The sequence below is a fragment of the Manis javanica genome, chromosome 7 (genome assembly GCF_040802235.1).
Source record: "Manis javanica isolate MJ-LG chromosome 7, MJ_LKY, whole genome shotgun sequence".
Taxonomy (NCBI): Eukaryota; Metazoa; Chordata; class Mammalia; order Pholidota; family Manidae; genus Manis; species Manis javanica.
In genome coordinates this window covers 77,315,034-77,330,592 of record NC_133162.1, presented here as the reverse complement: position 1 = coordinate 77,330,592, position 15,559 = coordinate 77,315,034, and the positions used below count along the sequence as shown (strand labels likewise).

At 43.5% G+C, this 15,559-nt stretch overlaps 1 pseudogene; it reads left to right on the top strand.

Moving 5' to 3' along the window:
- The first annotated feature begins 13,826 nt into the window (after positions 1–13,826).
- On the top strand, positions 13,827–15,217 carry LOC108404525 (S-adenosylmethionine decarboxylase proenzyme pseudogene; annotated as a pseudogene).
- The last annotated feature ends 342 nt before the right edge of the window (positions 15,218–15,559 follow it).

Below are 15,559 nucleotides of genomic sequence, written 5' to 3'. Positions count from 1 at the left end.
GATTCTCAGAGTATGTATTTGATGTCAGGTGCCATGCTAATTAATGCTCAGTGAAGTCAGCAGTGTACCAGACCCCATTTGACAGAGAGGGACACTGGCTCTGGGAGGTGGGAGACTGCCAGAGATCACCAGATAGCCAGACAGGACAGTATTTGTCCAGCCCTGCCTCCATCCCAAGGCTATGCCCCTTACCATGGCCTCTCAATTGACTTTCAGAATCCTGGAAGCATTTCCACAAACGTGAAGACTAAGGAGCTGAACTGAGCATCATGGTGAAGGCTGCAAGGGTCTGAGCCCAGGACCAGTTGGGAGCCTGAGGTGCTGTGGGACCTGCACATCACCTCTCTGCTCACAGTCCTGTGTGGTTGGTTGTTCAGGCTGCTAAGCAGCCATACGTCTGAGATTTGGTTTTTAAGGGTGCCCTGGGTGGGAACATCCATAGTAGACCTGGCTTTCCTTCTCTTACAGCCTGAGATGGAGCAATTGTCAGCCCTGTTCAAGGGAGGTGCTACTGTCTTCTCCTAAGGAGTGGCTCCTGGCTCAGAACCCAGGCCACAATCAACCCTGACACGTGCTGCCTGGGAATTACTCTGTGTTGATCACAGAACTGCTCCCATCATCATTCATCAACCTTTTTTCCACCTCATTCTTCCATAAGCCTCTCTCTCTAGATCAATTCAAGGCAACAGCTCCACCAGCTGCAGACCAGAAAGTAAGGGACAGGAGGTGTAGCACTTGGTTTCCCTAATTCTTCCCTTGCCCTCACCACTACAGCCTAGTCTCCATGCAGTTGCTAATGGATTCTTGTCAGATGTAAGTCAGGCCTTGTGGCCACTCTGCTCCCATATCTCCATAGACTTTTCATCTCAGAGCAAAGCCTCACCTTCCCACTCACTCCACTCCTGCACTGACAGCCTCGATCTTTCTCAATACACCAGGGCAGCTCCTGCCTCAAGGCTGTTGACTGGGATGTTCTTCCTCCAGGTGTGTGCACTCTCTGCTATGCACACTGTCCGCTTGAACAAAGATGAGTTCACTCTGTCATTCACCAAATCCGAGGATCTCAGTTTCTGGGATATTGGTGATGTACAAAGGAGTTTTGGCTTGAGCTGGAGAAGCTGGGTCTGTCTGGCCTTACGAAATCTCTTGACAATACATAAGGGTGATTCAACAAGGGGGACATGAACTGACCTTTCCTCCCTTTAGTGAGCCACCAAGGAGAAGAAGGGAATCCAGAACTTTCAGGGAAAAAGTCACATGTTGGAAAGATGCCTGCTCACATATTTGTTCAATAAATGCCTCCTGAGCACTGACAATGTGAGACAATGACTAGGTGGTGGGAATACCACATAGAATCAGAGCTTCAATGGGCTCATGATCTAGTTGAGGAGACAGATGTTCATTAAGCGGCCACACAAGTAATTATAAAATCCTGACTGAGGTAAGTGAGGTAAAGTGAAATGGGCAGTTCTAGGAAGTTTGTGTGGGGGCCACAGAACACTTCCCAAGGACAGATGGGGTTGGAGAGGCATTGAACTGCCTTGTAAGATTTCTGGCTTGCACTACTTGATGGGTTGCAGCAAAATTCAGTGAAACAGAAAACACGGAAGATGGGAAGACCAGGGGTGGGTAGGGTGGGGAAAATAAGATCTCTTTGGGATTTTAGTTTGAGGTAACTTTGAGGAATTTAAGAGCCAATATCATGTAGATAATTGTATATTCCTGAATATATCAAGTTGAATATACAGACAACAATGTGGAGACCAGAGGCACGGTCTTGCTCAAGTTGCTTGGCATGTGTGAACAAGCCTTGAGTGTATATGAGTTCATCTGGGGAAAGGGTGTAGAGAGAGAAGAGAGGCCTGGGGGCAGCCTTGAGGAGCTCCAACATTCCAAGTTTAAACAGAGAAAGATGAACTTGCCAGGGAGGCAGAGAAGTTTCCTGATCATCAGAAGGAAAAGCAGAAGAGCATGGTGTGAGTGAAGTCGATGGGGAATTCTTTGTATTATTGTTGCAACATTTTGTAAGTCTGAAATTATTTCAAAATACACAGTAAAACCATCACTTTCTTTTTCAGGGTTTATTAGTAAGGAGGAGAGGCTGCTTCTCTGTCTTGGATAACTGCCCCATCCATTGGGACCTTCTTTAATGGAGGTTGTTTCCCTCTACAGCCTCTTCAAAGCACCAGTTTAATTCTTTGAAGCCTCTATGCTCCTTGATTATTGCTGCATCTGAAACATTATCATCCTAGGAAGTAAATGGTTAAAAATGGTAGATCACTTAATTTTTAACCTTTTATATTTAAAGAAAGACTACTTGCTTGTTAGCTGTATACTACATTTTAAATGAATTTTCACCTATTTATTAAACAAAGAAAACACATTTAAATGAGAGCACTATGCAAATTAGTACCCACATGCACCAGTCAGGACAGACTGGGCTGTGTAACAAACCAACCCCCAATCCTTAAAAGAGCAAAAGTTTACGTGTTGCTCAAATGGCACATCTAGTGCGTGTTGTGGGAGAGCTCTGGTCACAGGGACCACCCTAAGACTTGGCTCCTGCTTGACACTGACCTCCATGGTGGCTGTACCTCATTCCTTCAGCCCGGGTGCTACATACCTCTGCCCACACTCTGGGAGCTCCCGGGAGACACGAGGCAACTTCAGGGGAGGGCAGAAGCATCCTTCCTGTGGACCCGAAGCAGAAGAAACCCAGACTCTGGTAACTTGTATGATGCGATTTAAGATCTTAGCCCAGAGAACTATAGAAACCAAGGGCAGGCTGCCCCAGGATGTGCCCTTGGGACATGGAGATTCTTGTAGAGTTGGGAACAATCAAGGCCCAAAGGGCTCTGAAAGGAACTTCGACTTCCCACTCCACAACTGTGCAAAAAGAAGTTAGATAGAGGGCATGTTCCAGGAGGAGAGCTATCCCCTTAGATAACTGTATTATAATGTAAACTAGGAATGGAAGGCAGGGAGGGATGGGGCTAAGTCTGTTAAAATTCCTCTTTGTGCCCCCTCATTGTTGCTGTGTGGTCCATGATTATTTGATTATCAGACATTTACTCTTTCATATTCCTGTGAGTTCCTTCCCTTTTCCTTTGAAATCCTAGACCCCTACCCCCTTCTCCTTGGTTCAGGGTGACATATATACCTCATTCTCTCTGTCTTCAGAACCCATGCCTATGGCTTCCAGTTACATATGTAATTAAACTTAGTTTTTCCCTCCTGTTAAAAAAAGGTCTCTACCCCAGAAACGATTCAAATCCTGACACTGTGGCAGAAACAGCAAATGTCCATTCTCCTCTACTTCTTACTTGCAGAACCCTGGTGAGGCAAGGACTAACCAAAAGTTTTTAGCTCTACCGATGCCCTAATAGCTATGGGTAGACATGTGTCCAAAGTCTGTCTGCTGCATCTGAAACAGAAGTCACTAGGTGGAGTTTAAAGCAACCCTGGGTTTTTTTTTGGTCAGACAAGACTGTCCTGTGCTGTTGGCCCTGACCTTCATCTCACCATCCATCCATCCACTGTCCTCCTGCCATCTAGGGCTGGGGACACCCTGCCAGGCATGTAGCAGCCACTCTGTAACTATGGCTCAGGAGCCTCATGTGAGGATGCTGTGTCAGGACTGCAGGTGGGCCCAGAGTCTCACAACACCGGGACCTTCCACAACAGCTGTGGGCTGCTCCCACCAATCATTGTTACTACAGACAAAAAACTAACACTGTGGGGTCTTTTACTTGCAGACAAACTCAGTCCTAAATGATGCAAATAAAATACTTTTATTACTATGTACCATAAATAGTGACTTAGTCATACAGTTTCATGATTCTGAGCATTCTAAAAATATTTACAGAAATTGCACATTACCCTCATCTTCTTTCAGGTAGTTAAATGGTAGATAGCATTCTGTAGTGAACTTAGAACAGTTTTCTAGTATAACACTGAGGAAAATTATAAAGATTATCAAAGCCCACAGATAAGGTCTGCTTTGGAGTTGTACTTACTGATCTTATCGTAGCTCTGGACAGAAGGGGTTTCCAGCTCTGGGCAAGTTCACTGTGAATTCGTTCAGACCAAATAATGGCAACAGAATGTTGCGGGTAAAATGGGCTCATATCAAGCTTTATTCTCATGGCAGCCACCTGGCTGTCTCCAAGTGGCAAGCCCATCTCTGTCTCTGCAGGCCCTGCCTCTGCTTCAGGCACTGCCCAGTTTCTGCTCCCTTCTGCTCTCCTCTCTGGGCCCCATTCTCCTGCTTTCCTGTGCTCTTAGCACCAGGCAGAACTCTTCTTAAGGCAGTATCTGCCATAAATAGCTTCCTGCCAATGAGTATGCAAGCAAGTGCCTATGCAGTAGGCTAAGTATTGCCTCATTGCATATATACAATGGGCAATATTAGAATCAGGTGAGAATCCTAGCCATGGAATTTCCAGTTTTCCTACACTTAAAAAGCTAATCAATCTAACCTAATAATTTAAGACATCAAAGTTAGTGATCCAAACACTGACAGTCATAAATATGGCAGTGGTATGTCCTTCCTCCAACTAATCAAGTAACTAGTTGATAGAAATTAGTTATTGATAGAAATTATTCTTAAACATGCAGTTCAATTAGCAATATATGTATTGACAGCTTCACCTTCAAATTAAAAAAAATAGGGAATGCAACACTAGAATGATATTATGTTATAAGAAACTTAGCTAACTGAGATAGCATTTTGGAAACCACTAGAGAAATAGCCCATTATTTGCAAAACTTTACTTGGGACATCAAATTCAACTCATTACTTGGTACATTACTCAAATAACATGGCCACATGAATTTATGTCCCACCAGTTCTGTTTTATCATGAATCATGTAAGAACTTATTTTAATGTGTATACTTTTCTTCAAAATAAGAATTATAGTAGTGCCCACCCTTTTTTGTGGTTTTTGTTTTCTGGGTCTTTCAATTACCTGGGGTAAACAGTGATCTGAAATTATTAAATGGAAAATTCCAGAAATACATAATTCATAAATTTAAAATTGCATGCTGTTCTGAGAAGTGTGATGAAATCTTGAGCCTCCCTCTCTGTCCTGCCTGGATGTGAATCACCCCTTCATCCAGCGTGCTGATGCTGTATATGCTGTTTGTTAGTCAGTCACTCTGCAGCTACTATGGTTCTCAGATCGATGCAATATTGCAGAGCTTGTGTTCAAGCAACCATGGCCCCAAAGCACAAGAGTGGTGATGCTGGCAACTTGGATGTGTCAGAGAGAAGCTATAAAGCACTTTCTTTAGGTAAGAAAATGAATGTTCTTGATTAATGAGGAAAGAAAATCATATGCTGGGGTTGCTAGGATCTATGGTAAGAATGAATCTTTAATCAGTGAAATTGTGAAGAAGCAAAGAGAAATTTGTGCTAGTTTTTTGACACATCTCAAACAGCAAAGATTAAGGCCACAGTGTGTGTATCGGCATTTAGTTAAGATGGAAAAGGCATCACATTGTAGGTAGAAGATATTGACAGAAAACGTGCTGATCGATGGCAATGTGTCGCACCAGAAAGCATCTTATATATCAGGTTGGGTACTGTCTGTGTTCCAGGCATCCTCTGGGGGTCTAGGATGTATCCCCACAAAAAGAGGGCTGACTGCACAGTAATCTTTTCCTTGTGTTTGCCTCACAGGTAGAAGGCTTTCAGGGGCAACAGCCCCACCACAAACCTCAGCCTTTCTGAAACACCTGTGGGAGACCTTGAAGGCCTTGAGGTGGTACCTCCATTGAGGTATCTCTGTGTAGATCACTCTCCCCTGTGGCTCGTGACTCAGCACTGGATCTCTTTGCTAAGTTGCTCTGACTTTGGGAGGAATCCCTCTATCTTGCAACATCTCCATTGAGACACTGACATGGGCCTGAAAATTGCTTTTTCAGTGGTCAGACGAGGCTCGCAGGTATCTTTGGATCAGCACCGCAGTTCGAGAAACCTGGAAGGACCATGGTTCCTGGTACTTATGGTGTTCTGTCTAGATGCCCCCACCTGGAGGTGGGTCACAGGGATGCTGGTTGGAAAACATTTCTTCCTGTGCTGTGGACATTTCAGTATTTCTGTAGCCCACATTTCTACTACATTGGCTTATTCTTTGAGCATCTCCTACCTATTTTATGTCCACACAAATGTTTCCCCCCCATGGATCTACCATCTCAATACTGACTCACCACTAATCCCACCTTCTGCCAGAGATTTTACAGATCTCATCAGCCATCCCCTCTAGAGGCCAATGGTTTTTGTCCATGTTCCAGTGCACCTTCTATCTTGGGCCTTCTCACTGGGATACTTGCTCTCAGATCCACCTCTGACAGCCTCCAATCTGGCACACAGTGTATGGACCTAGAGAGAATTTCATGTGTGCTTGAACAGAAGGAAGGCATTTGTGATTTTTCTCCATCATGTGGTTGACACTTTTTCTGTCTCATCGTGATAAGTGGATATGGGTGTGGGATCTCTGGAGTGGTCTGTGGCCTTTGTAAAATTCAAAGTGGAGAGACCCTGGGTTAATAGAAGAAATGGAGAAAGAACAACTGCTAATTTTCTTTGCCAAAGGACAGGGCATTACTTCTCTGAATTGCTGAAAGAGAAACTTCCCTCAATTTGGGACAGATAAGAGTAATTAGGGGCAGATAAGATAAGAGCTTCTGGGAAGCTGTCATTACCCACTGGCTTGGCAGTGAGGTTGACAAAATGATTATCTAAGACTTCTTTTTTTCTTTAGTTTGAGTTACTTAAAAAAATCCCAGAATCACCTGATTTTAAAATAATAGATCAACTCTCCTGTGGCTCCTGAAGCTCGGCAGGTATGTAAAGGGGGCCTCAGGTGTCACCTGGGAAACTTCCCAGATAGCCCTGCACTCTGTAGATGTAGCGACTCAGCATCTCTTTGGATTCTTCTGTCATTAGTTGCTCACATGATGGAAATATTATACAGAATGAAGTGGTGCCCTGGGGTGAAGATCTCCTAAAAGAATCAAGGAGGACATTTTTTTCTGCCAGTTTAGAGACTCTCATGGGAGGATTTACCTTAAAAGAAAAAACAAAGTGAACTTGATTAGGCTTATTCCTGGCAAACCCAAAGAGGGTGCAGTAATTATCCGTGGGCACAAGCTCAACTCCAAGGCCCTGCATGCCTGCCCTCTCCTCACTGTAGCTCAGTAGGGAACAGAGGAATCTGATGGGAGAGATGTGGAGCCCCCAGCGCTCTTCTCTGCTGAGATGCCCTTACAAAGCTGGACAGGGGAAGACATCCTAACACCTCCTCCTGTTGGGGCTCCCCACCCTCACTCCAGGGAGTCTCACACCCTTCTCCCTGTGAGGTGTCCAGGTTTGTCCCGTCTGGTGGAATCCAGAGCAGAGGACAGGCACGAGTCTGGGGACCTCAGGCCCAGAGGTGTGACCGATCCCAGAGGCCTGTCGATGACTGCTGGCTGTGCACCTGGTGGGGTGGTGAGCCGCTGACTTCAGGCTAGCAGCCTCCAGAAGGGCCAAGGCCAAGGCCTCCCATGCCTGCTGCCTCACCCCTGCTCCACAGGAGTTTGTACTCACTTTAAAATATTCTAAGACACCATATCACTCAGCCCAAACTCCTGTAAGGGCCATCCCTGCATTTAGACAACTGCGTGTTCACGCAGTGCTGCCCATTCCTAGGATGGAAGCCCAGGCCCAAGGAAGTGCCAGGGTGACTCTGTTCAACAGCTTCCAGGACAAACCAAGTCCAGTCTGTTGGGAGCTGACACTGTGCAAGGGACAGTTGAATTTTTGGATGGGGGCAAGTAGAGTAAGGAGACTTAAGAGCAAAATGGAAGCATCTGGAGACTCCAGGTTATTTCCCACCCTTCAGCCTCAGGGTGCACTCAGGCCCCCAGCGTGCCCCCATCACACCCCTGTCCCCCAACCTCTGCTGTTGGACTGATTTTTCTTCCTCACACCATTTACTCCCTACCCATTCTCTCATCCCCCTCAACATAAACAGCAGCTGTGTAGACTCCCTCCTTTTTTCATTTTGGGATGAAAGGGAGAAAGGATGGCCAGGGATGGGACGTGGAGTGGGAAGTAGCAGACAATGCAAATATCTGTGAGGTGGGACTGGGATCCTCTTCTTCACAGGTGGACTCTGGCTCTGCCCCATGTGTGGCTTCCAGCATCACAACCAGCCAGGAGCAGGCTTTCCCTGGCTCTCCACCCCACTCCACGCAGGTGGGACTGGGCCTGGAAGAACCAGGTTTCCCAGGCTGGATGGCTGTGTGCAGTTGGTATTTGAGAGCGATGATATTTAGGAACAGGGCTGCTTTAGGCTCTGATGTGAGGAAAAGGGCTGGACTAACAGTGAGAAGACCCTTGTTCCAGGCCCAGTCAAGCTCTTTGTGCAACATTGGCTGGGTCACTTACTGTCTGCAGCCCTGGCTTACCTGCTACCTTTGGCGACTTTGGCTAGCACTGATCTGCTCTCTGGTGGGAAACAATAGGCTATTAGAGAACGGACTGTATGTGCCTTTATTTCCAATAGACTCACCTTTAACTTTTGCCCTCTCTGGCCTCAAAAAATAAAACTTGGAAAATTTATTAATCCTTTAAAAAAATTACTATAAAATTATACCAAAAAGGAGTGCAGAGCCAAGATGGTGGCATGAGTAGGACAGTGTGAATCTCCTCCCAAAATCATATATATTTTTAAAAATACAACAAATACAACTAATCCTAAAAGAGAGACCAGAAGACACAGGACAACAGCCAGACTACAGCCACACCTGCGAGAACCCAGCACCTGGTGAAAGGGGTAAGATACAAGCCCCGGCCTAGCGGCACCCGAGGCCCCTTACCCCAGCTCCTGGCGGGAGGAGAGGAGTTGGAGCAGGGAGGGAGAGGGAGCCCAGGACTGCTAATCACCCAGCCCCAGCCATCCACACCAGAGCACAGACACAGTGCATGCATGGGGTGCTGGAAACTAGGGAAACAGGGAAGCAAGATCTTTGAGTGGGTCCTGAAGCCAGCGCCCCTGTGACAAAGAAAAGCGAATGCTTTTTGAAAGTCTTAAAGGGACAGGGATGCCACAGCTGGATGGAAGCATCCTGGGTCACAGTCCAGCAACTGGAAATTCCAGGGAACTATGGGCACACTAGCCCCCTGGGCAACAGCTCTGAGACCCCTCATGGAGGTAAATAGCCAAAGAGCCCCCCATCCATTACTCTTCTGGGGCCCTGCCATAGCAGAACAGCAGGCTGAGGCTGGCCATGCCCAAAGCAAGGGAGCTTCCTCCATACCAGCCTGGCAAGATACAGAGACCCAGTCTACACGCAATTGCCCAAAACAAGTCACTAGGGGTCGCAGTTTTCCCAGTAAAGAAAGGCCAGGAGTAAGTGGAAAGCCTTAGCTCTCCCAGCTGACAGAAAGCCAATAGCCCACCACTGCACCTATCAACATGAATAGGCAAAAAAATTTGATCCAGACAAGACTAACCCAGACAGCTTCAACATCTGCTACATCTTCCCCTGAAAAGGAACCTGGGGAGATAGATTTAACCAGTCTTCCTGAAAAAGAATTCAAAACACAAGTCATAACCATGCTGATGGACTTGCAGAGAAATATGCAAGAACCAAGGAGGGAGAATACAGAAATAAAACAAGCTCTGGAAGGACTTCAAAACAGAATGGATGAGATGCAAGAGACCATTAATGGACTAGAAAACAGAGAACAGGAATGCAGAGAAGCTGATGCAGAGAGAGATAAAAGGATCTCCAGGAATGAAAGAATGCTAAGAGAGCTGAGTGATCAATTGAAATGGAACAATATCCACATTATAGGGGTACCAGAAGAGGAAGAGAGAGAAAAAGGAATAGAAAGTGTCTTTGAAGAAATAATTGCTGAAAACTTCCCAAAACTAGGGGAGGAAATGGCCTCTCAGACCACAGAGGTACACAGAACTCCCATGACAAGGGATCCAAGGAGGACAACACCAATAATGATTAAAATGGCAAAGATCAAAGATGAGGACAAAGTATTAAAGGCAGCCAGAGAGAAAAAAAAGGTCTCCTACAAAGGAAAACCCATCAGGCTATCATCAGACTTCTCAACACTTACCCTACAGGCCAGAAGAGAGTGGCATGATATACTTAATGCAATGAAACAGAAGGGCCTCGAACCAAGGTTACTGTATCCAGCATGATTATCATTTAAATATGAAGGAGGGATTAAAGAATTCCCAGACAAGCAAAAGTTGAGGGAATTTACCTTCCACAAACCACCTCTAAGGGCATCTTACAGGGAGTGCTCTAGATGGGAGCACTCCTAAAAAGAGCACAGAACAACGCACCCAACATATGATGAAGGGAGGAGGAGGAATAAGAAGGGAGAGAAAAAAAGAATCATCAGACTGTGTTTATAATAGCTCAATAAGCGAGTTAAGTTGGACAGTAAGATACTAAAGAAGCTAACCTTGAACCTTTGGTAACCACAAACTTAAAGCCTGCAATGGCAATAAGTACATATCTTTCAATAACCACCCTAAATGTAAATGGACTGAATGCACCAATCAAAAGACACATAGTAATAGAATGGACAAAAAAGCAAGACCCATCCATATGCTGATTACAAGAGACTCACCTCAAACCCAAAGACATGCACAGACTTAAAGCCAAGGGATGGAAAAAGATATTTCGTGCAAACAACAGAGAGAAAAATTCAGGTGTTGCAATACTAGTATCAGACAAAATAGACTTCAAAATAAAGAAAGTAACAAAAGATAAAGAAGGAGATTACATAATGATAAAGGGCTCAGTCCAACAAGAGGATATAACCATTATAAATATATATGCACCCAATGCAGGAGCACCAACATATGTGAAACAAATACTAACAGAACTAAAGAGGGAAATAGAATGCAATGCATTCATTTTAGGAGACTTCAACACACCACTCACTCCAAAGGATAGATCCACCAGACAGAAAATAAGTAAGGACACAGAGGCACTGAACAACACGCTAGAACAGATGGACCTAATAGACATCTACAGAACTCTACATCCAAAAGCAACAGGATACACATTCTTCTCAAGTACACATGGAGCATTCTCCAGAATAGACCACATACTAGGCCACAAAAAGACCCTCAGTAAATTCCAAAAGATTGAAATCCTACCAACCAACTTTTCAGACCACAAAGGCATAAAACTAGAAATAAACTGTACAAAGAAAGCAAAAAGGCTCACAAACACATGGAGGCTTAACAACATGCTCCTAAATAATCAATGGATCAATGACTAAATCAAAATGGAGATCCAGCAATATATGGAAACAGACGACAACAACAACAACACAAAGCCCCAACTACTGTGGGACACAGCAAAAGCAGTCTTAAGAGGAAAGTATCTAGCAATCTAGGCATATTTAAAGAAGGAAGAACAATCCCAAATGAATAGTCTAATGTCACAATTATCAAAATTGGAAAAAAGAAGAACAAAAGAGGCCTAAGGTCAGCAGAAGGAGGGACGTAATAAAGATCAGAGAAGAAATAAATAAAATTGAGAAGAATAAAACAATAGCAAAAATCAATGAAACCAAGAGCTCGAGAAAATAAACAAAATAGATAAGCCTCTAGTCAGACTTTTTAAGAGGAAAAGAGAGTCAACACAAATCAACAGAATCAGAAACGAGAAAGAAAAATCACGACGGATCCCACAGAAATACAAAGAATTATTAGAAAGTACTATGAAAACCTATATGCTAACAAGCTGGGAAACCTAGGAGAAATGGATAACTTCCTAGAAAAATACAACCTTCCAAGACTGACCCAGAAAGAAACAGAAAATCTAAACAGACCAATTACCAGCAGTGAAATTGAAGTGGTAATCAAAAAACTACCAAAGAACAAAACCCCTGGGCCAGATGGATTTACCTTGGAATTTTGTCAGACATACAGAGAAGACATAATACCCATTCTCCTTAAAGTTTTCCAAACAATAGAAGAGGAGGGAATACTACCAAACTCATTCTATGAAGCCAACATCACTGTAATACCAAAACCAGGCAAAGACCCCACCAAAAGAGAAAACTACAGACCAATATCCCTGATGAACGTAGATGCAAAAATACTCAACAACATATTAGCAAACCGAATTCAAAAATACATCAAAAGGATCGTACACCATGACCAAGTGGGATTCATTCCAGGGATGCAAGGATGGTACAACATTCGAAAATCCATCAACATGAACCACATAAACAAAAAGAAAGACAAAAACCACATGATCATCTCCATAGATGCTGAAAAGCATTTGACAAAATTCAACATCCATTCATCATAAAAACTCTCAACAAAATGGGTATAGAGGGCAAGTACTTCAACATAATAAAGGCCATATATGATAAACCCACAGCCAATATCATACTGAACAGCGAGAAACTGAAAGCTTTTCCTCTGCGATCGGGTACAAGACAGGTATGCCCACTCTCCCCACTGTTATTCAACATAGTACTGGAGGTCCTAGCCACAGCAATTAGAGAAAACAAAGGAATACAAGGAATTCAGATTGGTAAAGAAGAAGTTAAACTGTCACTATTTGCAGATGACATGATATTATACATAAAAAACCCTAAAGACTCCACTCTGAAACTACTAGAACTGATATCGGAATACAACAAAGTTGCAGGATACAAAATTAACACACAGAAATCTGTGGCTTTCCAATACACTAACAATAAACTAGTAGAAAGAGAAATCAGGAAGACAATTCCATTCACAATAGCATCAAAAAGAATAAAATACCTAGGAATAAACCTAACCAAGGAAGTGAAAGACCTATACCCTGAAAACTACAAGACACTCTTAAGAGAAATTAAAGAGGTCACTAACAAATGGAAACTCATCCGATGCTCTTGGCTAGGAAGAATTAATATTGTCAAAATGGCCATCCTGCCCATAGCAATACACATATTCGATGCAATCCCTATCAAATTACCAACAGCTTTCTTCAATGAACTGGAACAAATAGTTCAAAAATTCATATGGAAACACCAAAGACCCCAAATAGCTAAAGCAATCCTGAGAAGGAAGAATAAAGTGGGGGGGGATCTCACTCCCCAACTTCAAGCTCTACTACAAAGCCACAGTAATCAAGACAATTTCGTACTGGCACAAGAACAGAGCCACAGACCAATGGAACAGAATAGAGACTCCAAATATTAACCCAAACATATATGGTTAACTAATATTCGATAAAGGGGCCATGGACATACAATGGGAAAATGACAGTCTTTTCAACAGATGGTGCTGGCAAAACTGGACAGCTACATGTAAGAGAATGAAACTGGATCACTGTCTAACCCCATACACAGAAGTAAATTCGAAATAGATCAAAGACTTGAATGTAAGTCATGAAACCATAAAACTCTTAGAAAAAAACATAGGCAAAAATCTCTTAGACATAAAACATGAGTGACCTCTTCTTAAACATATCTCCCTGGGCAAGGGAAACAAACCCAAAAATGAACAAATGGGACTATATCAAGCTGAAAATCTTCTGTACAGAAAAGGACACCATCAATAGAACAAAAAGGTATCCTACAGCATGGGAGAATGTATTCGAAAATGACAGATCCGATAAAGGGTTGACATCCAAAATATATAAAGAGCTCACACACCTCAACAACAAAAAGCAAATAATCCAATTAAAAATGGGCAGAGGAGCTGAATAGACAGTTCTCTGAGCTTTAGTTACAAGACTGGAACACTTGGTGGAAGCAGTGGCAATGGAGAAGAGATTTAATTTATTTGATTTTTCTGCAATGGTTGGTTGTTCCATAGCCTCGCAGTGGTGGATGCTGGCACATTTTTGCAGAGATCAAGAAGCTGCTGGGTGTTGTTTCTCTTGGCAGCAACCGGTGGTAAACAAATGGCCTGGGGACCTTACACCACCCCAAGATCCCAGTGGGACACACTTTTGAAGGCTGTTTAGTGCTCAGTCATAAGTGTGACCAAAACTGACAAGCAGGGAGTTACGTGCTCACAGAGAGTAGCACGTTTGTCTCCATGAGAAGTTTTATTTTGAGAACGTGTGGTACCACCTCTTGCTGAAAGCACTGGTTCCCCCGTTGAAGCTTGGTAGGGGTGAAACTGTGTCTGACTCTCTTAAAACTTCTTTTATTCTCCTAGGAATGTCGTGAAGCCTTCTGGAGGGTGCTCACACCAGAGTTTCCAAAAAGCAATAGTTTCTTAATGCAATTTTCCCAAACAGAGCAACACGTCGTATGGGATGTATCTCCTGGTACCTGTATTCTCTGGATTTCCCAGAGAGTCAGCTAATCAGTAGCCAGATTAAACCCTGGAACTTCTTATAAGTGAGATTCACCCAAAGGTCACAGACTCATTCTACCTGAAAAGCTGGCATTACTGCAAAGGACATCACTTATGAGAGCTGGCTCATGGCCTGATGCCAGGCTCTGTCACTGATGTCACACTGCTTGGTCCTTGTCAGTATTCAACACATGGACTGGAATCAGAGGGAACTTATCAGACTATTCACATCACTCCACACCAGAATTTTCTTATGGTAGCTTCTTTTTAAAATTGAATTATAGTTGAAATACAATATTATGATGGTTTCAAGTACACACCATTGTGATTTCACCATTATCAACATTATTAAATCCTCACCCCAAGTGGTGAAGTTACTATCTGTCAACATGGAAAGATATCACAGAACTATTGACCATATTCTCTGAACTGTACTTTCATCCCTGTGACTAATTTATATTATGATTGAGATTTTGTGCTTCTATCTCCTTCACCTGTTTCACATCCCCTGCCCCTCACCGCATGGCAACCATCGGTCTCTTCTCTGTGTCTATGAGTCTATTTCTGTTTCATTCATTTGGTTTTTAAGATTCCACTTATGGTAGCTTTGAAACAAACCTCACTCAATTCTTGCAGTGACTTGATCAGGAAAGCTGTGGGAGTCTTTAAGCCAGAAAAATTGGTGACCACGCTGTTTGTAAATCAGAGTTCTAAGAGTTCCTTGGTGCTTCCTTTGCTCCAGAGGATTGAAGATTTTAAATATCTTGATTACCAGAGCACTATGCTTAGTGACCAGTTTTGCCAAGGAGCAGTATCCGCAGCAGAGTTGATTAGGAACAATGAAGATTCTTTGCAAAAAGAGAACACACATAGAGGCTGGTGACTGCTTTCTAGATATTCATACTGGGCTCCATGCTTTCCACAACCACCACCGTGTGGTTGCAGAAAGCCCAGATGCAATGATCGGGTGGTCATTTTGAGTTATATGCATTACCACATCAAGGAGTTGGCCACCTTGAATGAGTGTCCCTCCTATGTTTAGGCATTTGGCACCACTCTTGCTATGAAACTGAAGCGCATGTGGAAGAAACCCTTTGCTATATGAAATTTTACATCACTTGTGGAAACATTTCAGTTTGGTTTATGCAGAGTTTCAGGTATCACCCCAAATTTCCTAGAGACAAAGCCTTCATCCTCATTAGGTGTGGGCCTCAGCTAATAACTG